We start from the raw sequence: 27,875 nt of genomic DNA, 5'->3' as shown, positions 1-27,875 counted from the left end.
TATTTTCTAGTCATTATTAGTCCAAGCGTGTTTTTATAGGAAAATAAATAATATGGTTTAATTTAGTTGTACACATGCATTTCTTCATTTCTACCCCACTTATTGCAGTTATGTAGACTCTTCCTCTGCTCCTTTGGGTCCTAAGGTCAGAGGCTTCACTGTGCTGCTTGCAGGGGACACCACCTTTAGTAGCAAATTATCAGTATCTGAGTCCTTTGACAGGGGGAGAAAAAGAAAGGAGAGGAAAAAAATGAAGGGAGAGAAGAAGGGAAGAAACTGACTTTAAATTAAAACCAAATGGTAAAATTTTCTAAGGCTCAAGGTATTATCTGCCTTTTGACATCTCTTGAGATTTCTGTTCAGGAAGACATACAGACTCCATTGATGAACAGATGCCTTTGAGAATTTCTGAAGAGCTGTCAGTACCAGGAGTATTTTTTTATTTGCCTGGGCAAGTCCTACAACACATCAGTAAAACCTGAATCAGACTTTTAAAACATTATGTTCCGTGATCAGAAATGTTTTTTTTATCTGCGTAGAAGGGCCTCCTGCTCACAACAGGAAAAAACAAAACAAACAAACAAACAAAAATGAACGAACAAACAAACAACAACAACAACAACAAAACCCATGAAGTAAACTTTTCTTTCCTCTTATGGTTTTAAGCAGGAAATACATTCAGAGGAATACACTCCTCTGTACATATAATAAATTCAAGTTAATTTTGCCCTTGGGACTTAAAATGTAAAGTATTTCTGTATTATTATGGTTTGAAGGTGTTCAGTCATAGCAATATATTAATATAGGATCATCGTTTGTTTTCAAATATATGCTCATTCTTCTCTGAGAGAGGCAACTAACTTCAGCTGTTAAGATCTTATGAATTGAAGAAGGGTGGACTGGATCAAAGTTTGAATAGAAAACCACTGTAGTTTTCTGCAGTGGGAAAAGAACCCTGAGGTGCTTTGGAAAGTAGCATCATGATAAAATAGCTGTATAAATTCGTGTTACACGTTTAAAAATACTAAATAACATTTATTTTCCAATGTGACATTGAATATAGTGATATTATTTAGCTTTTAATATCTTGAAACTATATCTAATGCAATATAATTTATTAAAATATTGTGTATTTTAATTTTTGTAGATGATTATGTTTCTTACACAGCAAGTCCATGAGATTAAATTTACCCCTTGCTTATTGGCATGACAGATGCATCCTTACAGCGTTTTTCCAAATTGTCTTTGCTTGAGGCTGTGCCTGCAACTTACAGAGACTATCAAAGGAAAATGGTGACTGAGATTCAAACTGAACTGAGCTGGAGGGAAACAGCATTCTTTTTAAAGTTTATTTCAGATCTTTAAATCAAGATGTTTTTAAAAATGCAGTCAATCTCAAATACATGAAACAGCATTTGAGTTTAATTTTCTTTTAGCTTTCTACTACAGGTGCAAAGTCTTTAAAAAAGGAGAGCAAGAAGGAGCTTTTAAAGTCCAATAGCAACTGAAAACAATGTAAGGATAAAATAGAATATATATATTTTTTCTTATTCTTTTGTAAATAAGTAATTTGGAGGGGACACACTAAATGTTTTTATTTCTGCATCATTGCTCAAAAATGAAAGAAGCTGTAAATTTAACAAAATCTTATTTTAGTAATTCTGAGGATTATCTGAAAGTTAAAACTATTAATTTGTACCATGACAGGAGGAAAAAAAAAAAAAAAAGATGAAACCAGAATCTTCTAGCTTTTTATTATGTAAACAAACATTTTTTCTTGGCATGTTGCTAAATTTCCATTGCATTGACTATGTTGTTTAACTAGTTAACTCTTGAAATAATAAATTAGACTAACTTGGGTTAATTTCATCCAAAAAAATACCTGAAAATTCAGTATGTTATAATGAGTTACAACAAAGAAAGGCATCTGATCTAGACGCAATGTCATAACCTTCCTTTACTTCCTGTGTAAAGATTCTCATTACTGTTTAAACTAAGTGTGACCTAATTTTACTGCATTTCCTCACCACATCAATTACTCAAGCTAGATTGTGGAGTGTGGCTGGAATGTGGCTATCAATGACTACAAGCTCTTCAGAAGGGACAGGTGAGGAAGGGGGTGTTGGTATTTACACCAAGAAGGGAATAGAATATAAAGAGCTGTCCCTAAAGAATAGTCATGAACAAGTCAAAAGCCCATGAGTGACAGTTAGAGACCAAGGCAGCAAAGGGAGCCTTGTGATCGGTGCCTACTTCGGCCATCCAATCAAACAGAGCCTGTTGATGAGGCCTTCTACCTCCAGCTACAGGAGGTGTTGCAGTCACAAAGTCTTGTCCTTCTCGGGGACTTCAAGTACCCAAACATCTGCTGGAAAAGTAGCATGGTGAGCTGCAGGCAATCCAAGAGGTTCCTGGGGTACACTGAGGACAACTTCCTGAGTCAGATAATAGATGGCCCCATCAGGGGGGATGCAGTACTGGACCTGTTTCTCACCAATGCAAATGAATTGATCAGTGATATCAGAACTGGAGGCTGCCCGGGCTGTAGTGACCATGCCATAGTTGAGTTCATGCTCCAGAGGGATATGAGACAGCCAAAGAGTAAAATTAGGGCACTGAATTGTAGGAAAGCTGACTTCCAGCTCTTCAGGGAATTAGTCAATAAAACACCCTGGGAAATTGTCTTCATGGGTAAGGGTGCAGAGCAGAGCTAGTAGATCTCTACGGAAGCTTTCCTCAGCATGTAAGAGCTTTCTATCGCCAGGTGTAGCAAGTCAGGAAAGGAAGACTGGCATGGCTGAACCGGGACATGCTGGTCAAACTGAAAAGCAAGAAGAAAATGCAGAGGCAGTGGAAATGGGGACAAGTAACATGGGAAGAGAATAAGGAAGCTGCTAGGCTATGTAGGGATTGGGTCAGGAAAGCCAAGGCCCACCCTCTACTGAACTTGGCAAGAGGTGCCAAGAAGAACAAGAAAGGCTTCTGTGAGTACTTCAACGAGAAAAGGAAAGTCCAGGAGGGTGTACTTCCTCCAAGTGAGTGACACAGGCAAGCTGGTAATGACAGACAAGGAAAAGTCTGAGATATGTTATTTTTTTTTTCTTTTTTTTCTTTTTTTTTTTGCTTCAGTCTTCTCTGATAACTTCTTGTTACACAGTCCTCAAATGTTTGGTTTGGTAGAAGGGGATTGGGGAAGCAAATTTCCTCCCACTGTAAGCGAACATCAGATTTGTGACCACCTTAGGAACCTGAACATTTACAAGTCTATAGGCTCCAATGAGATGCATCTAAGAAACCTGAGGGAATGAGCTGATGTAGTCACCAAGCCACTCTCAATGATATTTGAAAAGTCGTGGCAATCAGGTAAAGTCCCCGGTGACTGGAAAAACGGGCAACATCACATCCGTTTTTAAGAAGGGCAGAAAAGATGACCCTAGGAACTACTAGCCTGTCAGTCTCATCTCTGTGCCAGGAAGAATCATGGAGGAGATACTCTTGGAAGCTATGCTAAGGCGCATGGAAGGGAGAGGTGATATGGGAGACCCAGCATGGCTTCACCAAGGGTAAATCCTGTTTGACCAACCTAGTGGTCGTTTATGATGGTGTAACTGCATCAGTGAATAAGGGAAGAGCCACTAATGTTATCTGGACTTCAGTAAGGCCTTTGACACAATAGTCCACAACATCCTTCTCTCTAAATTGGAAAGATGTGAATTTGATGGGTGGACTGTTTGGTGGATGAAAAACTGGTTGCAGGATTGAGTCCAGAGAGTGGTGGTCAATGGTTCCATGTCTAGGTGGAGATCAGTGACAAGTGGTGTCCCAAAGGGGTCAGTCTTGGGACCTATACTCTTTAATATCTTCATCAATGACACTGACAGTGGGGTTGAGTGCAACCTCAGCAAGTTTGCCATTGACACCAAGCTGTAGGTGTGGTTCACACAATAGAGATGGGATGCCATCTGGGGGGAACTAGACAGGTTTAAGCAGTGGGCTCAAGTGAACCTCATGATGTGCAACAAATCCAAATGCAATATCTTGCACCTGGATCGAGGCAATCATCCCTACCAATACAAGCTGGAGGATGAAAGGATTGAGAGCAGCCCTGCCAAAGAAGACTTGAGGGTACTGGTGGATGGCAAACTGGACATGAGCCAGCAACATGCCCTTGAAACCCAGAAAGCCAACTCTATCTTGGGTTGCATTAAAAGTAGCGTAGCCAGCAAATCAAAGGAGGTGATCCTTCCCCTCTATACTGTGCTGGTAAGGCCTCACCTGAGTACTGCATCCAGATGCAGATGTACAGAAGAGACATGAACCTGTTGGAGTGCATCCAGAGAAGGGCCATAAAAATGATCCAAGGGATGGAACACCTTCCCTAAGAGGACAGGATGAGAGAGCTGGGGCTGTTTAGCCTGGAGAAGAGAAGGCTGTGGGGAGACCTGATTGCAGCCTGTCAGTATCTAAAGGGGGGCTACAGGAAAGAAGGGGACAGACCCTTTATTAGGGTCTGTGGTGATAGAAAAAGGGAAAATGGTTTCAAGCTTGAAGAGGGAAGATATAGGTTAGATATAAGGAAAAAGTCTTCTACAGTGAGGGTGGGAAGGCACTGGCACTGTTTGCCCAGAGATGCGGTTGATGCCCCATCCCTGGAGACTTTCAAAGTGGGCAATGTGATCTAGCTGTTGATATCCCTGTTCATTGCAGGCAATTGGACTAGATGACCTTTGAAGGCCCCTTCCAACTCTAAGGATTCTCTGATGCAATGATTGTTCTCAGTTAGCTTATATAGGTTTGTTGAACTAACAAAATAATATTTGAACTAAATAAATGCATGTGGTTGTCTTTTTTTTTTTTTTCTCATATCTGACTAGTCTGGATTCTTTTTTCTGGACTAGTCTGATTATTTTTCATTCAGTATCATCTAAGCCTTTGTCACAAGCACCATCAGTGTACCTGAATACCTGTACTGGTATTTCCCTTAAAGGCTGTAAGGTCTTTTTGGCACTGGTGCTGCAGAAGTAAGCTCTAGAACTGGCCAATGAGCATGAAAATGTGTTGTTTTTTTTTCATTCTGGTCACTGTGTACTTGAGGGAAGTAACTGAGGTAGGAATCTAGATCAGTAGGAGAAAGACATATAATTCTAAAATACCCATTTATATATGAAGTTTTGAAATACAAAATATATGATTAAAATACCACTCTATTTTAAGGTTAATGAAAAGGAAGAGGTATATCTCAAAGGAATAATGATAAATTCACTGGAAATTAGAGAAGACTAATAGAATACTCTCATTCAGATCACAGTATCCTACAAATATCATATTCCCAACATCTATAAACACATCAGTGTGTCTAAAATATGACTGTATAATGTTATTATACCATGCTATTACATATGATATGGAACAGCCTTCATGTTTAAGAAAAACTTGTAATGTGTGAGAAGAACGTTGTATTTTGAGCATTTTCTAAATTTATTATGTTGTTAAAATTTAAAGAGTGTGTATAGTGGTTTTTTATATTTTTATCTTGAAAGATAATTTTGTGAAGCTGAGATTTCAGATTCTGCTAGTGCAAAAAGCCCTCTGAAAAATGACCTGTTGTGCTTTGCCTCAAAAGATTTTTTTATTGCACTCACAAGAAAGCTGACATACTTTCATCAATTTTTGTGTAATTTTTTAGAAGCAGTTGTTCCAAAAAGTATCAGTAGAATACTCACTAAATGCTCTGCTTCTCAGATCCAGCCAACACAGGAAAGTCATCCCTGCCAATCTACTGAGTTCTTGCCTGTGAGAATTTGCATATTCTAAAACCAGCATCTGTGCCACTATCTTATAGGAATACTCAAGTGATATGCTGTGAAATGAAAAAGAATTTTAGCATTTCTTTCCAAGCTTTCCAGAAGGAATACTTACTCTCTGAAGCGAAACTCACATATCTCTTTATGCACTTGCTTCTTTCATGGACTTGGTGTAAACAGAGGAAGGAAGACTGCCAATTGTTTCAGTAGAGAACACAGTTCTTCAAGGTGCTGAGTGCTAGCTAAAAGCAGAGGCGAATGCCCTTAGTCCATTTTGGAAATCAACAAAGGTTTAAATATGCTTAGTATTTACGAATGAAAATTAGTCAGTTGTTCCTCCAGTGGCAGGCTGAGAAGAGATCTCTGACCTCTGCTCCAACTTGTCATTCTGAAGACAAACATAATTAAAAATCCAAGTTGAAAACCTATGCCCCTAATATGCCCCCATGCATATTGAGAGGGTGAGTCAGAACTTGTGAATGATGGTATAATGCCCCATTGTTCTTATTTTGAGGGTGAGCACAGGTTTGAATGGTGATGGTGTCTTCTGGAACAAGCTTTTAATAGCCTTCCAGGCTTATCACTGAATAACCCCTGGATAGTTCCTATTACAGTGTCCTTGCCAGGGGTTGCACTTGACTGCTGTATACCTAAGAGAGAAAATGTTCTGCCCTCACAGTTCAGTTGATGGATTTCTATCCTAATATTAAATCCAGTCTGATGACTTGAACATTCTGCTGAGTTACTACCTACGTTCCCCCTAGGCCCCTTATTTTTTTCTGAGCTTGAGTGGAGCTATTGCAGCAAAGAATTTAGCCCATGCAATTCGAATGTAGGAGTCTACTGAATAAAAGCAGTCTGAAGTTCCGTATTAGCAACATGTGGCAGTAAAAAATACACTAAATAAGACACTGTTGTAATAAGATATTACTCACTGTTGGAGTGGGTCCAGAGGAGGGCTGGGGAGATGATCAGAGGGTATCTATGATTCTATGACTTATTATTCAAGCCCATTGGCTTCCCTGTCCAGAGATATCCTAACTCATGCAGGTCCAGTAATGCAACACTTTGCTCTCTAATTTAAATAATGTATAAAAGATTAAGTATTACCAAAACCTACAAAGATAATTAATGCATAATAATGCATTAGTAAAAACTACACGTCTGTGTACACATGTTACAAAACACAGTAAAAACTGGCATGTCTGGCTGTACCTACTCCTGCATCATTTTTAGTGAGCTTTATCAGCAATTGATTTGACTTAAATTTACACTCTTCTCTGTTTAAACTGCTGATTCTTCTAACTTCTGACAGTGGAATAAATAAACAATAGTAGTAATTATAAGAATTGCCTAACTGGTGTAATTACACTATTAATTTCTTCACACACTTGTCACAGTGCATTTGAGTTGGACTAAATGATCTTTGTGGATCTCTTGCAAATCTGAAGATTCTATGATTCTATGAGTTTAGCATGGTGTAAGTTCACTTTAAGATCCTTCAGACATTAACACGGTAGTTGCAGAGAGGCTTCTGGCTTCTACCTAAGCCTTACTTTTGTTGTAGTCTCTAATATGCAACTTCGGTGATAACTTTGTTAACAACGAAAAAGCTCTTCTGAAAGAACTGAGTCACATACATCTCACCTGGGAAATTGACTGTTCAGTCACTTGTGGACTGCTGTGCTTTTCTTTGATGTTTTGGCTCATGTAGGCAGTACATTCTTACAGGTTGACCGGAAAGATTGTGGAGTCTTCTCTTGGTACATAGTAAAAAGCCACCTGGACGTGGACTTGGGCAGCCTGCTCTAGGTGTCCCTGAGCATCTAGTTGGACCAGATGACCTCCCTTCCAATCTCAACCATTCTATGATTCTGTGACTGTTAGTTTCTTAGCATAGAAACTAAATATTCAGCCTTTTGAAAGATAACCAGTTGGATATAAATAATTTTCCATCTCTGAAGAGCAAGATTTGACAAATTTGGTTAAAAGGTTAAAATAAAACTAATCTTACAATAAAATCAAAAACCTCTGCTACAATGGATGTAAGAACAATTTACTTTTTTTTTTTTGCGTGTGTTAAAGAGTAGCAGAAAGAAAAAAAGATATCTATTTCCTATTATTTGTTTCCCATATGATACATGTAGTGAAGACTGTAGAAATGAAATCGTATTTTGAATATGCAAAACCTTCAATTTAGTTTTATGAATTTTGCTTCAGGTTTTTCAGAAATGTGCTTCAAGCTCAGACGACTTTAGTAAGACCCTCCAATACCTGAAGTGCCATACGTGTTTGCCTGCATGTTTTTTTCATTTACTGTGAAGTAACCGGCTAATGAAACAGCTTTCAACATTACTTGTTTTTCCTTAGTCATCCAGGAGGGTATTGCTCCTCTATTAGTAATAAATAAATAAATAAATAAATAAATAAAAATCCATGAAAACTCTAGTACTAAACTCATCGTAAAACAAATAGATAGAATAAGGATTTGAAAACTTACCCATGTATGTATTATGTCTCCTAAATAGGATGGTGCCTAAAAATTCATGATCTTCAGCTAGATCATAAAAATTAAGAGAAAATACATTTTATATTTTTTACTTATTTTTTAATTAGTTAATTTTACAACTTTCTTTCTTTTTTTTTTTTCTTTTCTTTATGGTACTTCCCTAAAAATTTACTTTCTTCTTTAATCTCCCCACTTACTCCTCCTTGTGTATTTTGATGAATTTCTAACTTCAATAGATTTACCTACACTAAAGTAAAGGAAAGTGATCTCATCTTCCTTGCAGGAGGGCTAATTGTCAAAAAGGCTTCAGAGATCTTGTTACTCTGCCTATCAAAATATCGAATCCACAGGAGTTTTTTTTTTTTTCTTATGCAAGCAGTATATTAGCAATTGCCACTTCTGTTATTCTTGTGATTAATTTCATGGGAAGAAGTTACCTTTAAACAATAGAAATATGGACTTTAATGACTTTTACAAAATGAGATCTGTAAGAATTGAGAACAAGCCAAGGTTGTTCCATTCTATTGCTTTCAATTATACCATAATATTTTAGTTATTGTACTCAAGACATTTAATTTAAGGCAATGATTATAGAGAGATCAAATGTCTCCTCTTAATTAAGGCCTCAATAAGAGTGCCATTACAAACCTGTGTTATGTTGCTTTTGTTTTTGTTTCTTTCCCTTGCCTCTGGGGATTGTTTTTGTCTTAATTATTTTTTTAGATGAACTTTTAAAGAGAATTAAAGCTACCTGAGAAAAGATGAACGAAATTGCTAGAGTTGTTCTCCAGAGAGTAATTTAGAATGACATTCATTAGATGTTTTCCAACCAAGGTTATTCTTTTTGCTCTGAAAGCACTACTGATAATTAATTTGAGAATATAAAAACAAAATAAAAGAAAAGAAACCCTAAACTTACTCTTTATCTTAACCTTCTGTCTCTCCAGAAATCTATTCTTTATTTAGCATGTAGCTAATGCAATGCTATTACAATTTGTTTTTCACATACATCAGTTCATGGGAAATGTACTAGGTAAGGGCAGTAAGACAGCAATGGAAGAAGAGACATCCATAGTGAGGGTTTAATTGATTACATTTGTAGAAACAAAAGTGAATTATTTTTTCGACTTCTTTAGTTATCGTCATATAGATGCAACATATGTTTATCTTTTCCTGAAATCCAGAATTCTTGCAATGTGAAATGCTTGGACTGACAATTATGTTTCAGTAAACTCACCAGTCCCAGTTCTGGTGAGAGCTTAGAAAATGGATTTACTCCATACTAGATGAATGTGTGCAAAAAAAGGATAGAGGAGATCCTGCCTGAGATGAATTGATTGGCCCATGCTGTTTAATAAGGCTCACCTCCTTAAAGTCTTATTTATTTCTGGGGGTGGAAAGAGGGAGAGAGGAAGGAACTAATACTGTCCTATCATAATCTGAAATTTTTTAATATGGTATATTTCTGACTGAACTGCTTCCTTGAAATCTAAGAATAAGCATTAGAGACATGCTTATGCAAACACAAAGTTCAAACAAAAAAAAAATCTTATTCAGTAATTAGTACATATGACTGAATAAAAATTGTCATCAGTGACTGAAAATTTAGCCTTAAAACTCAAATTTGTCTGTTGAATTATGGACAGGAGTGAAATTTTTATCTGAACAATTACTAACCATGAACAGTAGGCCTCTTTTTGTCCACTGAAGCACAAATTCATTATTAAAACAAACAGAAAATAGGTTATTCCACTTGAGGCTGTATGAGTGCAAATGAGTATCATATTTATCCCATATTATATAAAAGTAACTCTCAATGTATTTTTTAACTGTTCTCAATGATTATCCTTTCTTTCGAGAGAAACTCCCTTTTCCTTAGAGGGTAAAATGAGGATATAAAGAATAACAAATACAGACATAAAATGCTCAAATCTAGGTGGATCTAGTATAGAGTTCCTTCCTGCAGATGTATGAACTATAGATAGTAGAAAGAAATTGATCTGTAGTGAAGCTTTTTGAAAGTGTCTTCAAGCATTAGCAAATCTGAGAAGCAACTGCTTTCAAAATGCATTCTCTATTGAAGAATGAATATGTTGCTTTTTTTTTTTTACTTAGAAATGTCTATCACATTTATGCTTTTAGATACATTTAGACTGGCTGTTTTATTTTGCTTTGTTTTGCTTTTTTATTGTTGTTGTTGTTTGTTTTTTTTTTAAATCATAGAATTATTGGAATCAAGTTAAATAAAAAAAAAAAAAAACAGAGTTGTCAGGCAGTTTGATCATAATTCCAAGGATATATAGCAATTTTAGCACAATCAGAAGACTATATTCAGAAACAATGTAATTGTTGAAAAATTATCTTCAGTAAGCAGTGTTTGCTTTTGGAATTATGGTCTTTTTACAGCATTTGCATCATGGTTGCATTTGCCTGACATTCTCGGAATTTTAAAGAGAACAGGGTAGAATAAGACAAAGTCATCTATTTCTCTAATGTGCCGGTGCTAAACTTGTTACCATTTTGAAAGAGCACAGAGCTTCATGTATATTTGACTGCTGCAGATGAGCCACAGGACATTGCATGGAATGTGTGAGCTCTTATTTCACTTCCATGTTGGCAAGTGATTCTTTTGCATCAAGTCGATGGCTCAGAAAGAATCCTATACTCCAAGTGCCAAAACAGGAAGTAGCTTTGTGTAAGGGGATAGGTAAAACATGATCTGCTTTTTACTGACAGTTCTCTTCCTGCAGTATCTTTCAAGAAAGGTCATTCCTTTTGGTCCTTCTGCTGCTTCTACTGATGATTCAAGTTACACTTAGTGTTGTGAATAGAAATGCAGTGCCATTAACACCCCATAGTGCTAACCTTTATTTTAATGAAATATTAATTCCTACAGAAATAGGCAGCAATCTGTTGAAGAGTTGTGTATGTGAGACTGTAAGTTAAAAGGACAAGAAAAGTGTGCAGAATGTGGAAGCCTTCAACTGTTCCTTCTATTCTGGGTATTTAAGTGGATTTAAACATGAACTGAATCTAATGGGATCTTTTGGCAGACAATTTAATCATTTTCTCCCACAGTAATTGTGTTTAAATATTAAGTTTTCTTTGAGATTAGGCTATGCAGTACAAAGGCCAAGACTCCCTGTTATTCCCTTATGGAGACCAGCAGAATCCCGAGTATTTTTCAGTCTGAACATTTTCGTACAGTGAGTATCAATTATATTGATATTTAATCTTCCTTATTTTTTTCATTATTCTGACATTGTTGTTGTTGCTGTTGTTGTTTTTATGGTGGAACTATTACACTGCTAACTATTTTAGCTGGAAAAAAGTCTGTCTCCTCTGCTGCTGCAGTTGAGGTTGAATAGCTTGTCACTATTTGCCAAAATTGTAATCAATGAATGTGCAACAGAATACAGGTGGGAAAATGTTGGGAAGTGTGACGTGTAGGTGTGTGCAAGACAGTGAACGTTCAGAATAACATGGAATCAAGAAGAAACAGTAGTTGGAGGAGATAAACTTGAGAGATGATTTGCAAAAATAAAAACAGATTGTGTACACAAGACATGTACAGACTTGTTCATGCTGTAGCCTCTCGAAAAATGAAGTTCTGCAGTGTATCATCCCTTGTCTTGACACACTGGCATTATTTAGTTCTTCAGCTTCGGTAGAGGCAGGTGTATTGTGTGCTGTGTGCGTTGAAGAAACTTCAGAACAATAAATTCAAAGGAATATTACCATCTTTGGCAGCAATAAGTCTAATTGTTTTTAAACTAAAATGTGTTATGAGTTAGAGTTATAAAATTTCACTGTCTATGATAGTACTGGTCTAAATCAGCCGCAGATAAAGCAAAATAGTTCCAAGTGAATGTCAAGTTTGCCTGTACTTGGCTACATTAAAAGTATCAGCAACTTTTCAAACTGTCACAACAGAGTTAAAAAATGTTTGATTAAACACAATGACATTTTACTCGGTAGTGAAATCATTTGACAAATCCACACAAGCAAGATGCTGTATATACAAGAATACTACAATCTGGTAAATACAACCCAATGTAAAACAGAAACCTGCTCCTTTATGTGCTGTATGACATTTATGGTTTATATTTTATCACAGCGAGTGATTAGCTGTTGAGTATGAAGTTTGCTATTTTGGAAGTTTGAAATGTAAATAAATAAATAATTAGATACGCACTGCAGAATGTAAGTGTGCCACAATACTATGTCAGTATTTGCAAGCAGAGTTTCCCGTGCAGTCTAATTATAATGGTTTTAGCTCGTAGAGAGTACTGCATGTAACACCTAATGTACTCAAACTGTCACTTGCTATTTAAACAGCAATAATCATTCTGGAGTGCTAACAGTGAAATCCCTTTTTCGTTTGAAGAATGGATCACTCTAGCTAATTCTGTCTGGTACAGCAGAGTTTTAAGACTGCATCATGCTGCATATCTCAGAGACTCTAATAATGCCTTAATCGTTGTACTCGCTGAAGGTTTATTGGTAGATGCAGTAGAAATCCTGCCAGTGGCTGTAATGTAACTGTGTGGCTCAGGGTACTGGTTCCTGCTACACAAAATTGAGAAACTGAGCTTAAACTTTTAAATGCTTTCCTTGAAGGCTTGTGCTGCAGCTGTAGTTTAAGAAACCACTATCGTTCCTGCTGTATGTATGTCCTAAAAATTGATGCTGCAAGTTTGTAGGACTGATGTTTCCACGTCAGATACTGAACAAGTATGAGTTTTCCTGGTTTTCACAATACACAGTAGCCTTGACTGAGAGAGTAGAAAATTTCCATTTCCCCATTATTGGCATGAAGATATTGTAATGCATTCAGAATTTCCAGGATTAAGCGCAGACTGGTCTGTATGGAGTTTGAGACTATTTATATAGACAGAAAATCAATTATGTTGGAAAAATGGTACAGAGAATTTATTTATAGCATATCTAATAATATTCAATAATTTATAAACCAACAGTATACTCCTCAGTATCTCTTTGAAGTCTTTACGTGTTGAGATCTCACCATCATGTCATGCTTTTGTTTTTTCCTGTGAGGGGCATTGGTATCTGTTTAAAGTGATTTATAAGATTACTTGCACGTATCTAGAATTTAGGTAGGTGTGAATTTACTGTTTTTTTTTTGTTGTTGTTGTTTTGTTTTGTTTTGTATATGCAAATATGGTCATAAACAGAATAAAAATTCTTAGGTTTTCTGTATTGTTTCAAGGACTTTTTTTTTCTTTTAATGAAACATAACTCTATGCAAGTGATGAATAATTATGGGAACAGGAGACAAATAATTTGTTCTAAAGGATAAAACTATTATTTCACACACCTTAAATCTTAAAGCTTTTCAGATTCCAGACTGATGAAGGTTGAAATCTCAGCCATTTCAATGAAATTACAGTGCTGTTTTCTCTGTAAGGAAAGATTTAACTAAGCCATTATTCTTTAACTCTTCTACTATGCAAGAAATTATTTAACTTTCTACAAACAACAAACAAACAAAAAAAATACATTCTTAGTGCAGATTACCATGAATAAGGTTGTGCTTTTCTTTTTCTTTAATTGTTTTGTAGTTTCACAAGCAGTAGGAAAAAATTAACAAAGAACATGTCATCTACTTTCCAAACTATCAACTATGCCACGAAGTTGTCACCAATGCACTCCAGATTTCACTACTACTGAAAACCAGTTTATCTTCTTTATGACTTCTCCAGTGCTGTACGAAAGTAACTAATTAAATATCTTGCTAAAATAATTTAGACAAATATGGTTGTCAGCTTTTTTTTTCCCCTCTGTATTAAACCAGTTCAAATTAAACCCAATTAAGTCATTAGCAATGTCTTTATGGTGTTTATTTAACAGCTCAGGAATAATAGCAGTAAACTATTCTGAATGATAGGGGAAAAAAAGCCCAAACCCTAGTTTCTTCTAAATTATAAATGTACAGGTGTGAACAGTTAGTGAGGCAGTTGACTCAATATGAATGAACTCAGAACTTCAGTGGTACCATGCTTTGGCCAACTATTTGTAAGCCATACAAAATGACATTTTTTTTATCATGAACATGCATAAGAAATGTAATGAAGGCAGAGCTATATGTTTCAGGTTTGTTTCACAGACTTGATAAGAATGTATAGTGTGCAGCCTGATTAGACTATTGCCCTTCTATCATCTGAGCAACAACAGTCATTCCAGTAAGGCCATGTAGGTTAGGGAAAAAGCCTACAGAAGATTCAGAAGAGAAGTAATTGATCAACTAACAGATGTCACAGCACAGACAGTATCAGATTCTCACTTTAAGGAATCTACTATAATTCATATTAGGACAAGCATAAATAAGTGTGGTATAGAACTTTCCTGAAAGTAAGCCTGTTGCTTAAAGTATCCTGGGTTCCAACATGCTACTCGTCTTCTCTCTCTGCTCCTCCTTGCTTTATAAGAAGAAACATCATAAGCAATTTCAAATCACTTCAGTAGAGAATTTTTTGTTCACCTACACACATTGGAAGCTGTTATCTTAGGTCTCTGAAGTAAACTAGACAAGGGTCTCTCTTTCTGTTTTTATGCCTTTTTCTTCCTGAAACTTGACTTGTGTTTCTATTTGCTACACAGATCTGGTGATGAATGATATTTGCTTCCCAGAAGAGACTTCAAGTAAAGTGTTTTTTTTTTCAATTTCAAGCTCTTTTCTAAGATTTTGGAACCCTTATAGACAAAGAAAATTGAAGGTCACAGTATTTTGAATGCTAGCAAAGAAAGACTACATATTTTCCTTGTACAGCAAAACAGTTTCATCATTTTCTTTCTCCTTCCAAAGAGAAACCTGCAAATATTATCCAAAGGCTCTTCCTGTGTCTGCTCTCCAAAATGCAGATATGGATTGAAAATATTTTTTACTGAAAAAAAAGAAATGCTTACGCTTAAATAAACAAAAAGTATTCTTATTAGCTTATATGGATTGGGTTAATATGAGTGATATTACAATTCTGGAATCTATGGTTCTCAATTTATTTTTCTACAGATATTTTTTCTTTGCCATTAAGCATCCAAATCAACACACTCAGGAAAAAGAAAATATGCAAACCTAAATCCCAAATCTTTGGTCTAGTTCCATGTAACCATTTGTATGGATAGATATTTTTATGACATTCTGCATCTGATTTAAATAGCAATATTAGATCTGGTTTGGAGAAGTGTAAATCACACAGAAGATTCACATCCCCCAGGTGAAACACAACCATGCCTGTGCGTTAGGGTACAATGAGACACTTTCTGGAAAAGGAAGGAAGGTGATAGTAAATACACACTGTTTGTGGGTAAAGGTTATAAAACCTAGAAGATTACCCAAAGCAGTGTCTGCAGAGTCCCAGTCACGCCTTATGACACTGCTCAGTGAGTGGCGATTCTGGACGTGCCTCATTTGTCTGCAGTTGGAAGTAGCTTTCCTCCACAGGCAACTACCAATCCCCAGCTTAGCTTTCTTAGTCGGCATTAGAATATTCTATATGTTAGCCTTCACTCTGCTTCTTATCAAAGTTTTATCTTTCTGAAGTTCAGGCCTCATCAGTTGCAAGGCAATGTACTGGGGAGATGAGGGCTTCCAACTGAAGTGTTTCTAATGATAATTCTTTCTCTGAGTTCCGTGCCTCTCCCCTTCATCCTCTCCACCACAAGCACACATGGGTATAAAAGTAGAAAGCCACAGAATATAGAGAGTTCATTCATAATTGATGTGTTGGAAACATCATAAAGGAATGATTAACTCCCCAGGCTTTGCAATTGTGATCTAAGAAAATGGTAGATATCTCTTGAGAGTTCTGGAAGAGAATCCTAAAATGCCTGCAAACACAGACCCATGTATCAGTACTGCATCCACACCAACGGGAATACTGTGCAGGATATGCATATGCTGTGCCTAACGTCTGCTGGATGGCAAAGGCTGGGGCTCATGCAGATAAATAGTTTCTTAAGTCATCTTTAGGTCAAATGCAAACATACTAGTCAAGCTTAATAGTTAACCATTGATGAACTTTGCTTGAGAGAGGGTTCAACTAGGTTCTTCAAAGCTATATTATACACTTATCTTGCTTTTCTGTCCAGAAAAGTTGGATAAGGACTGTGCTGGTGGTTAATGATAAGAGATCGTATCCTGGCAAAGGGATTTATGTTAAAGCTGATGTCTGCAAAAAGAAGCAAGCAATACAACTTGGACTCTAAGTCAGCGTTTACAGGCCGAGCTGAAGATAAACTACGGGCTTATTTTATAAATATTAACAAAAGATAAAATGTCACCAACACACACTGCCCTTTGGAAAATTAGCATTGATCACCTCGTTCCAGGGAACGTGTCTGCTTTGGCAATTGAAAACAGCTGTCTCCTGTAAAAATCATTCTTCATGTAGTCCAAAAAAAAAACCAAAATAAAAAATCTTAATTTGATTTGAAGAATGGTATTCACCATAAAGGCAATACTGACAGTAAATCACAATCAGTAAAGGATATGAGAATTCTGAGAATGTCTTTAAATGACCGGAAGCTGTTCTCTGTGAGGCTCTTCCGCTTACGTTCATAGTGGCATTTGAAAGAGATCATCCCTCAAGATCAGTGCTGTAGATTTATGTGCCCAGGACTTAACATCCCAGCTATTTGGGCTTAGTCTGAGCTACGACTTAAAAGCAGCAGCACACAAGAACAGTGCAGGTCTTCTAAAGGTGCATCAGCTCATTAGCTTCTATTTGCTCTTACAGATTTATTGACATCAAAAAATGTCAAGCAATGATATAATTGCAGATTTTAGATGTTGAATGCGTACTGCAATCATTCCCTGTGCCTACAGTGACTTCTGGCCACTGCTTTGTCACAGCCAGACATTTGCTTCTCACTTTCTCCTTTTTTTTTTTCCATTAGCAACCATAAAGAACAAACTCAAACAAAGGACTGATGGAGAAGAACTGTGCAGCTGTAACCTGGGTGAACACGTCTGCAAAATGGAGGCAGGGTAAGCCTGAGACCAAAGCTGCCATGGGCTTTTCTTTTGTTAGGGAACTGCCGTTTGAACTGGATGTGTGAAAGCCAGGAAGTAGCACATATGGGCAGAGATCCCATTTGTCTTACAGTGATGGTTAGGATGCTCTGGTGCTGTTTTGGTGACAAGATTTTGTCTTAGGGCCTAATTTTAGCTCAGGAGCCAATATCTGAACGCGTGGCTATGGCATCTACACCACAAATGTAGTTCTGCATGGCTTTGGTCCTCTCAGCATTCTGATTATCTTCGGCAACCCAAGTTCAACTCTATTACCTCCTTTGAAAGAAAACACTTGTGACAGTTGTTCAGCCACAGGAATTAGCAGTGAAGGTACTCCCCTTTGGCTGCTGTTGAGCACTGGTTGGACGTGCAGATGGTCTGCTCGGTGACCTGGGCCAGAACCCTTGGTTTGTGAAGTGGGATTCTAAAAGTGGATTGTGACAAGAGTACAAGCAAAGAGCCACCACCCTGCAGTTGCCGGTGTGTCTCAGTTCTCCCTTCTGGAGAGGAACAGATGCTGCTTGGAAGCTCTTTAACATCTTTTCCAAATCTGTACCACTGGGTGCAGAAGAAAACCCTGTAATTTCCTACAGTTTATTCTGCAGCTGTTCAGGTAGGATTACCAATAACAATTCTACCAGAAATGTCAGTGCTCTCTGTCCAACAGGCATTTCCTGCAAAAGCCTGATACTTCTGAGTGGAAGTTCTTTCTTCTTTTTCTCCCTTGGGAATGAAATAAACAACACATCCCTGCTGAAGAGAGCCATGAAACCTCCATGTTCCATATCCAATACTGAAGAAAGAGCTTTATTTCAGACTCGATCTTCAGCTGATATAGAGTAGTGAATCCACAGATTTCAGCCCTTGCTCTGCTTTACTTGCTCTGCTTACTTATTTGAGCTGAAAAATCAATTGTGGTTAAGCAGCCAGCAAAACAAATAATTGTTCTCTCACTTGCAGCATATTTGAGAGTCAGCAATGTTGGACAGCATCAAACACCACAACAGAGTTGGTAAATGCTAAATAGTTTAGTGATTTGGATAAGAATACAAGGCTGTGAACTCAGACTTTGTGATATTTAATATGAAATACTTAATAATATACGTCCTTTATGTAGTCATTAATTTTGTAATATATATACATTTTAAGTTTAAATCATGATTCAGGGCATGAGAAACACAGAACAGTAGGTCATGGAGCATGCCCTACTCTACTCCTCTCATTGAGATTTTTGAAGTTTGATAATCTGACATATCGATTTTCATATGCCTTATGGTTATAAAATCAGTTTCCGTTTAGTCCTCTCAAAGTTCCAGTTGTTAGTCTGAACATTCATCATGAGAATTTAATGCCCAGACTGGCATGTTTCTGTTGTCCAGAAATATATGTATGACCTTTGACTATTACCTGTGTTTTGGCCCATCTTGTCTGTTAAAAGTGCTTCTTTGTTGTGCCTCACTTTCTTCACACCATGTGTAACACTTAGGTGTCTGGGTGAAAGGTGTGAACCCATTTTGAGAATAAAATGCTAAAAGTATTCTGCTCTGTGTACATAGTCTGAAGACAGAAATTGCCCTTTCATTATGCCTCTATAGCTGCATTATCTTCCCTGTAATGGTGAAAATGCATTATCATAAGTTTTGGCCTATTGCCATACCCTACTCAAATATCTATTGGACAATACTGTAGCAAAGACATTTTTTGAATTAGTGCCAAATATAGCATTATATTTCAGTGCACAACCTTTATGAATATAATGAGCAGACATTAGCAATCTCCCAGTGCCTAAATCTTAAATAACTCCTCAGGATAGTGAAAAGATATACATCATTTTGTCAGTATTAATACTGAAAAGCTGACCATTTTGCTAAATAGCAACAACAACAAAACTTTTAGAAAGAAATAGAGTAGATTTCCCACTGATCTTATATTTATTTTCATATACCTGGATAAAACAATTAATTTATATGACTGCTCTTCTGCTGCCATTTGCCACAAGGCAAGAGAGATAAATGGAATATTGGTGGGGAGGTTCAACCTCTACTATCATATCACCAACATCTGCCTCTGATGTCATGGGCACATTAAAATTGGAAACATTACTTCCAGAGAGTAGACCTCGTGTTTTTAAATAAGCAAACTTGATATTAAACACTGCACCCTCCACACCTGGAACATCTGGAAAAACATGGTCAAGGAGTGTCAGTTTCTGACAACTATGCTTCCATTCATTAATGGTTTGTTGTTGTAAAGTTTATTTGTATTTCTGTATGAGGAAGAAACTTTATAATGGTTAACGTGGCAGGTGGCTCAGCATCACTCAGTCGTTTGCTCACTCTCCCCCTTCCTACTGGGATGGGGGAGAGAATCAAAAAAAACAAAGAAGAGTTGAGATAAAACTAAAATACAGGAAAGGAAAAGGAGCATAGTTATGACCATATATATATAATATATATATATTATTTAAATAAATATATACCATATATATATAGTATATATATATTATTTAAATAAATATATATATTATATATATATATGAATGCATATAACAAGTGATGCACAAGTAATGGCTTACCATGCCCAGACTGATGCCCAGCTAGACCCCCAAGCAGCTGAAGAGAGAGAGGTGAACTCCCATTCCCTCACAACTCTTTCCACATGATGTCATATAATATGGAATATCACTTTAACCAGTTTAAGTCAGCTGTCCTGATTCTGTCATCGTCTATAGCAAAATAGTGGTAACTTAACCACTTAAAATATAATTTAAGACTGATACTACATTTACAAAATATTGCCCTTTTGTTTGGTTTGCTACAAGTAGGAAATACAGCAACCGCAGCTAAATGCTTTCAGTCAAAACCAAAGGTGTTCTTTTTGAATACCCCATCATCCAGGCATGGAAAAAATAGAGCTTGATATTGTGAATTCTTGCTTCAAGAGGGCTTAATGACTGCTTTTTAAAGCAACCATAGCATGTATCATCGTTTAAGGCCTAATGCAAAACTTTTAGAATTCAGTGGGAGTACTTATGTGGGCTTCCAAAGGCTTTGGATCAGGGTGTGAAAAGAAGCTCCAGGTCTCATTGTTCAGTAAGAACTAGTGGAGTTTGTTTCAAAAGGTGAAACAGATACTGATCTGATGCGTGAAACTCTATTACATGGTCTTCTAAACACTTGGACTATGCCCTGGAATTGTTATGCAAGGTTCTTGCTTAATATTCAAATCACATTAATATTCAAGTTTGAACCTAATAATCTGAAATTCTGTAGCCTAGAAATTTTCGCTAACCTTCTTAATTTGGCTAACACTTTCATGCCTAGCTACTCAATGAAAACTGTGGTGGTGTGTGTTTGTTTGGCAGCACATTCTACTAGGTGTCAATATAAAAGGTTTGTATGGATTAACACAAAGATAGCATTGATTCAGAATCAGTCCAAAGTGGCACCAGTATATACACCTTGTTGCCTTGCCTCAACACAACTGGACCTGGGATTCTCTTATCCTAGGAAAGGGAGAAAAATAATAAAGATGCCTGGAGAACAAGAGGAAACTTGGAATATGCCGGGTTTTGGTTTTTTTTTTTTTTTTTTTTTTTTTTTTTTTGCTTGTTTGGTTTTTTCTGTTCTGTCTGCCCTGCAAAAGAATAGAAGGGGATATGGGTGCTAACTGTAGCTGCTGTGTGTGCTGGCTTGAAGGCTGCTGGGATTAAATACCTGGTACGCGGTCTAACCCTCACCTCAGTCTCAGAAGGGGCAGCTGCAACAACAGACCTGTTTTGCCAAGGAATGCTGCAAATACAAGTGATGTTTGTAGCATGTCAATCACTGTTTACTCATCTGCAGTCAGAAGTAGTCACTCTGTCTCTGCCTAAAGTTCACTTTATTTTTGTTTGTTTGCCTGTTTCTTGTAAGAGACATATTCAACACTCATTTAAATGCTGGCAAAATCAGTCTTGACTATGAAGACTTGTGGCTTTGAAAGACTTAAATTCTAGTGATTGACTGTGATATAATCACTCTTTCTGTGTTAACTTTGTAGTTACACTGGCAAATCTGGGAAAGAGAAATCAAAAAATATATTAAAAAAAAATCAGTCTGCTTCTGAGATCTAACAGGCAGTAGAGGACTTCAGATGGATTTAGATCAGTACTGTGAAAACAGTTTAAGAAGATTCAGCATCAATTTATTGCACAGTAATGAGGGCAGTAACATTATAAGTAAGATTAAATAATGGTGGTGAATTTCACGCTTGTTAATACCCTGCTCAGATTGTGCCAAATAATGATGCAGTTAAATATGTTTGTTTTGATTTAGTAGCCATTTCCTTTTTACACAGGATAACATCTATAAAGGACGGAAAGTTAAAAGTTGAAAGTTAACAGTTCTAAGATAAAATGACTATGGTTTCCTTATACAAGGACTGTTTTGAAAGTAATGCCTCCTATTTTATGACATTGATCCACAATGTCAGAGGCAGACGTTGGTGGTATGGCAGTAAATGTTGAACCTTCCTGCCAATATTCCACTACACGTTATTGCCATGTGACAGGTGGCAGCAGAGGAGCAGTCTGACAAAATGGTGCCTGACATGGTAGCACAGATGAAGCAAAAGTGTGTCATTGAATTCCTCCATGCAGAAAAAAAAATTGCTTCCATTGACATCCATTGATGCTTGCTGCTGAATTTTTATGGAGACCAACCAGTAGTTGTGAGCACAGTGAGGTGGCAGGTGGTGCATTTCAGCAGTGGCAACAGCAGGATAAAAAAGAAGCCACACTCCAGACATCCATGCATATTTTTAAGCTACTGTTCATCACTGGTGGAAATGCATAGAAAATGGTGGTGACTATGTTGTAAAATAGCATTTTGTAGCTGAGAATTTGCTCTGTGGAATAGTGTTATTGTGTTCCTTGTATCTTTTGTAATTTACATTTAGATAAATAGTAGGTATTACTTTCGGAGCAACCTATGTATTTTTCTCATTAAAGTAATTCTTAAATAGCTTTGAAATTTATATATCCTTTCAAGTCACATTTTTTTCTTTATGTTTACATTTGTATCCATGAAAATTTCCAGCACAATAAAATATATGCTGGGATTTTCATTTCTTTCAGTGATACATGGTCAATTTCGAAAGCTCTTTTTGTATTTTCTATAGAGAACAAATACCTGAAGTCACAATGGGGGAACTTCTGTCATTCAAACAGCCAAAATAAATAAATAAATAAATAAATAAATAAATATTAAAGTACTTTATGTAGCCACTATATTATATTTTGGCAATTCTGATTGTTTCTGTCAGATGGTCAAGACTGTTATTGTAAACAACTGTCAGGTATAGTAAAAGCTTTTTTTTTTTTTTTTTTTTTTTTCACTCATTGTATGTGAAAGGAATAGAACAGTAAACTCTACTAAGACTGATTTTTACTGTCCCTGATGCAGTAATTCAGTAAGCTGAATTCAGTAAACTGAAATTTGACATTTGTTGACTTTTAAGACCAGCAATAGTCAGCCACAGGGAGAAAACTATATATGTTTTTTGTTTCTGACTTGTGTTCCTAATCCCTATAAAATGTCAAACTGAAGATGACAAAGAGCAGATCTCTGAAAGAATGTAACAAGATATGCTCCTGCGTCTTGACTTGCAAACACTTGCAGAACATCATTTTTGCTGACAGCAGAAAGGTAGTGTTTTCATGGTAAACACCTAAATACATAAAATGAATTTTGGTGACATTTGCTGACCAGATCCCAACTTTATCTCTTCTACTCACATGCACAATATTCTTTTACTGACTCTCCATTCCATGGCAATATGCAGTATGGATGCGATGAAGCATGCTATTTGGGGAACGTCTTACAGACTGACTCCCTCATGAGTAGCTGCCATACAGCTTGTGGTTCATTGCTTAGTTATGTAATAAAGTACACACTGTACTTGTACAAGGAAAAAAAAAAGAAAAGAGATAAATCAAATACAACTAGCTTATAACCTTTCACATGGTGCTATTATTGTTTAAGGCAAAATAGCTTGATTGCTGTTGCTCTCACAATTAATCTGTCTCTGAAATATCAAGCTACACAAACAAAAACGAAGCACTGTCACAAGATTGATGCGGGTTATAGAGTTCTTATGATCTAATGGATGCTAATACGTTCTGAAGGCAAGATAGAGCACTTCACTTAGCTTGTACTTTACTTAGTCCTACCTTTCTGATTTTCTCAATTTGAAAAGTTCCTCTCTGTCATGGTTTCTTTTTTCCAAATACTTTTTAGCTTGTTTGTTTTGTCCTTTTTGCACATTTTGTGTTTTGCATGGGCAATATAATTTCAACAACATGATGTATTTGCATGAAATGGTTGATTTGATAAATGCTGCTCTAAATGCTTTTTCCACTTTCTCTTGTGAGAACTCTTAATTTTGCCACAAAAGGAGGACATTAGAAAACCAGAATTTTTTTCTCTGAGTTTGATCCTAGTTTTCTGCTTAGAAACCTATTTCAAGAAAGGCAAACTGTTTCCACAGAAAATCACCTTATCAAAACCATAGCTACTCACCTGGAAAGGTATGGATGAAAAAAATTTATTCCAGTCTCATTTCTTTCTGCACTAATAGTTGCCTTAAATGCACAAAACCTTGAATGCCTTCCAGTTGGATCCATGGGCCTTAAAGATTAGAAGTGTATTCTTCCCTAACAGTAAGGGAGAACAAACTTAAGCATGCTTACCTTTTTCCTGTTCATAATAACATCCTTAATTTCAAAGTTTTACTCATAATCTCTTATTAAATTGAATATGTGTAAAAAATATTATTTTAGATTTAAAAATACTATAGCTATCTGAAACTAAGCAATAACTTTAATTCTCTGTGGCTGTAGTCCATTGCGCAATTTTATGCACACACATCACTGTGCACTCTTCAGTAGTTAGGAATATTGTAAGACATGCACTACTTTTAAAGACTTTTTTTACTGAAGTCTTCTGATGACTAATGTTATGTTCATTATTGTGGTGGAATATTTTCAAAACACCATATGCCTGTCATAAGTTTATTACTGGAATATAAAAATGAGATTAATATGAAGTAAAATAACGAGTAAGGCATGAAGACTTCAACAAACAATTGCACAGTGTTTGAGGGTACATGCTTGTACGCCTAAATGTGGAGATTTTACATAAGCACTGTGTGGTTCGTTTAAAAAAAAAAAAAAAAAAAAAAAAAAAAAAAAAAGTATGTCCATCTGACTAACCAATAAGTTCCTATAATGGAAGAAGACTCAGAAAAGACAGAGAAGGGCAATGTGCCCATAAAGCTCAGGGAATATAATAGTGTGTGACTGACAACAGCTATTGCAAAGAAAGCTAACTTGTCAGAGAGCAGTGGACTTTAACAGTTCAAAATATTAAAAACTTAGGTAAAATAAATTCTATGGCAGGCATTATAAAGGAGTGAGAATATTTCAGAGAAAATATGCTGAAATAAAACATCAGGGGAGACATATGAGGAAGATCGTCTAAGAATAGTTGATCAGACCTCTTGTATAATTTGCATGTGGATTTGCTGCTGCTAAAATAAACAGTCTTCTAGTTTTACCTGGCAACAGCCAAGCACTTACAGAATTTACTGAATATGCACATTTAGCCTCCCAAACCTAGCAGAAGTTGAAACCCTGAGACTTGAAAAGAGAATGGGTGAACAAGTAATGAGCAACCATAACAAGTACTGTTGTAAAAAAATCCTCATTCAGTCAGTTATTTTCTAAGCCTCTGTTTTTTAATAAATATTGTTGGTTCCTCCTTCCAGCATGCATTGGGAAGTTTCTCCTGAGTCAAAAGTATTAGTTCAGAGCCAGGTTAGCAAACCACTTCAGCATAAAATAAAATACTCCCTTTCCACTACACTTAAGATTCTGTTCAAGTCTGTAGACCTGAAAAGGCAGTAAAAATTGAGAATAAAATTACTTTTCGGAAATAAGAGAAAAACTATACTGGGCATTACTGTATAATCTGAAAGTGGAAAATCTATTTTTTTTGCTTCACTTTTTAACATTTCAGTTGAAAGGTTAAAAATAAAATCTCTACATTCTCAGAACACCTACAAGGAATAGAAAAAAGGAGAGAGTAGAAAGTACTGCTACTAATGCCAGTAAATCAGAATTGTTATACTTTTCTGTTCCTGTGTATTTTTATTCTTTTTCAGATGCCAATTTCTACATTTTTCTGGAGATTCTTATTTACTCACCAAAGGTGAGGCAGAGAAATGGGGATTGGAACCAATTGATCTTTAAATTTCCTTCCAGTCCAATCCATTCTATGATTCTACAATTCTAAATGTCTTTTCTTGATAAATGTCCCTGACAAATTTTATGGTGTTGTTTGTGAGTGGATGAGTCAGTCAGACTACATCCCTCTGACAAATACAGGGTAGGACCACAGCATGAGATAGAGTTGTTGGGCATATTTTTCATGCTAGCAAGTAGCAGTTCCACTGAGCATAGCTGTTTGAGCATGATTTCGAACCCAAAGGAGCAACCTTTACTGAGAGGTACAGTGTGTTGAGTACTGTAGTGTCTTAATGTGCTCTGGGACTGTCATCTCATATCAAAGTGGAGCAGAAAGGGTGGATGACCATTCACATGCTTAAGAGATTGTGCTCTGGCATTATCAGTCCTTCTGCTAATAGATACATTTGCTCTAGTGATAATGAGAGTGATTAATCTTTGTGTTGAATTGCTATGGCATGCCACTGCCTTTAATTTGCACACACTTTAAGACAGTCCTTCTGAAGAGTACTAGTCAGTGATCATTCAGTGCTTGCCAGAACTGGCACACAAGTCATCCCATGAGTTGAGGGATTTTGTTAAGCCTGGGCCTCAAGAGACATGAGATTGGCAGGAGAAGTAACTACTGTTGTATGAAATTTCATGGCTTGTGCAGCCAGCAAAAATAAAAATCATGTCTCATGACTGACAGAGAAGAAATACCAAGTCCTGTACAGGATAAGAAAGGGTAGGCACCATCTGCTACTCTGTGGAGTAGAATTATAAAATATGTCAGTCACGCCATTGCTGAGAAAAGCAGAGAAAATGGTGCATGTTGCTGCATCTGTTAGCATAAGTACAACTTCCAAGGTAGAAAAATATGCCTGACATTGTGCAGAGAAACTGATGGTGTTGTCAACTTCTGTATATGCAGAAAATAAGGCAGTTTAAAAGGGTTGGGATTCTCATTTCATAGTTGCATGTTACACACAGGTGAGAATTCTCACGGTGATTGGAAGTAATTGCTCTATTTTAGTATTTTAGTAAGGTCTAGATCACTGATGTTTTGCTATAGAAATAATATTGAAATAACTGAAAGAGAGGTAAAAACATGTGGTTGAATTTATGAGGGCTGCTCTGAAAGTAATGCCTCCTATTTTGTTATGTTGGCCCACGATGTCAGAGGCAGATGTTGGTGGCAGAAAAAATGGCATCTACTGATATTCATTAACACTTGCTGAATGTTGATGGAGAGCAGAAACAAACAGGAGGCATTACTCTCGGAGCAACTTACGCATTTGTGGTTGTTTTTGTTTTGCATTCTTTTGTTGTAATTTACTGTCCTTTGAGAGATGCAATTTGGTACACTGATGAAAAATTCTTTGTGTATGTTTTGTTGTCCTATGTTCCAGTCTCCTTTTGCATGTATCCATTAAAACAGGAGCTGATTATTGAATATTTGAGTTTCCAGAAATGACCTTTCTCTGATCACTCTGAAGAATGTGCGTTATCATCTTCCTTCATTCCTTAGTGAATAACAAAAATCTGCAAGAATTTAAAAGAATAGCATCATTCTTATATTTGACTCTCACAAAGAATTTGGTTTGTACTGCAGTGTTTATACATTTTGGAATGTAAAATGAATAAAAGGACAAAAATTTAATTGTTTTTTTTTTCTTTCCTTTTGACATTTTATCTTCTTTCATTCGCATGTGTAGGATATCCTAACCAAAGAACCAAAGAACACTTCCCTGGTGGTATTTTCAGATCATCCATCATTTCTGAAAGATTTAATTACACGTAAATCCATGGCAAAAGTACTGATGATTAAATTCTGGCTCTGCACTGCTGTTTAGTGCCATTTACACTGATGTAATGTGTCTGAGCTCAGACAAGCTGCAGTCCATTTTTCTCTTATGTAAGCCACAAACAGATCCACAACCATCTGATTTATTAAAGAATGGGTTACAAAGATGTGTTTAGCAATGATGTAATGGATTTGATTTCCACTCCCCTGCCTCTGCCTTTTTCCTTTCAGTACTTCTTATTCTATTGCAAAAATAGTTATATAGCTCTATAGATAATGGATTCTGTATGTTTTCTAGAAAATCAGTCTGTATATAAAACCACATGCAGGATGTTAAGAGTTATATTTGCACTAAGTTGAGACAGACTTATCATTTGCATATTTTTATAGACTTCTCTTTTGATTTTAGAACAATTATGAGCAACAGCTAAAAAAGAATACTATAAGGTATCATAGAA

The 27,875-nt window shown here is 36.4% G+C and overlaps 2 long non-coding RNA genes across 3 annotated transcripts; one reads left to right on the top strand and one right to left on the bottom strand.

The window, feature by feature from the left end:
• Positions 1-19,766, bottom strand: LOC121109729. Its single transcript, XR_005857405.1, has 5 exons — positions 17,621-19,766; positions 13,652-13,734; positions 8,305-8,361; positions 5,920-6,046; positions 1-213 (listed from the first exon to the last, which is right to left on the bottom strand). It is a non-coding gene; the product is annotated as an uncharacterized LOC121109729 (long non-coding RNA).
• Positions 11,130-27,273, top strand: LOC107052686. 2 transcript variants are annotated; one of them, XR_005857404.1, is made up of 4 exons: positions 11,130-11,519; positions 17,230-17,320; positions 25,550-25,596; positions 27,023-27,273. It is a non-coding gene; the product is annotated as an uncharacterized LOC107052686 (long non-coding RNA). The 2 variants fall into 2 exon arrangements; XR_001465326.3 differs by lacking the exon at positions 11,130-11,519 and adding an exon at positions 16,266-17,033.
• The last annotated feature ends 602 nt before the right edge of the window (positions 27,274-27,875 follow it).

Source organism: Gallus gallus, chromosome 2 (assembly GCF_016699485.2).
Source record: "Gallus gallus isolate bGalGal1 chromosome 2, bGalGal1.mat.broiler.GRCg7b, whole genome shotgun sequence".
Lineage (NCBI taxonomy): Eukaryota > Metazoa > Chordata > Aves > Galliformes > Phasianidae > Gallus > Gallus gallus.
Note: the sequence above shows the minus strand (reverse complement) of the source record. Positions and strands in the feature narration are given on the sequence as shown.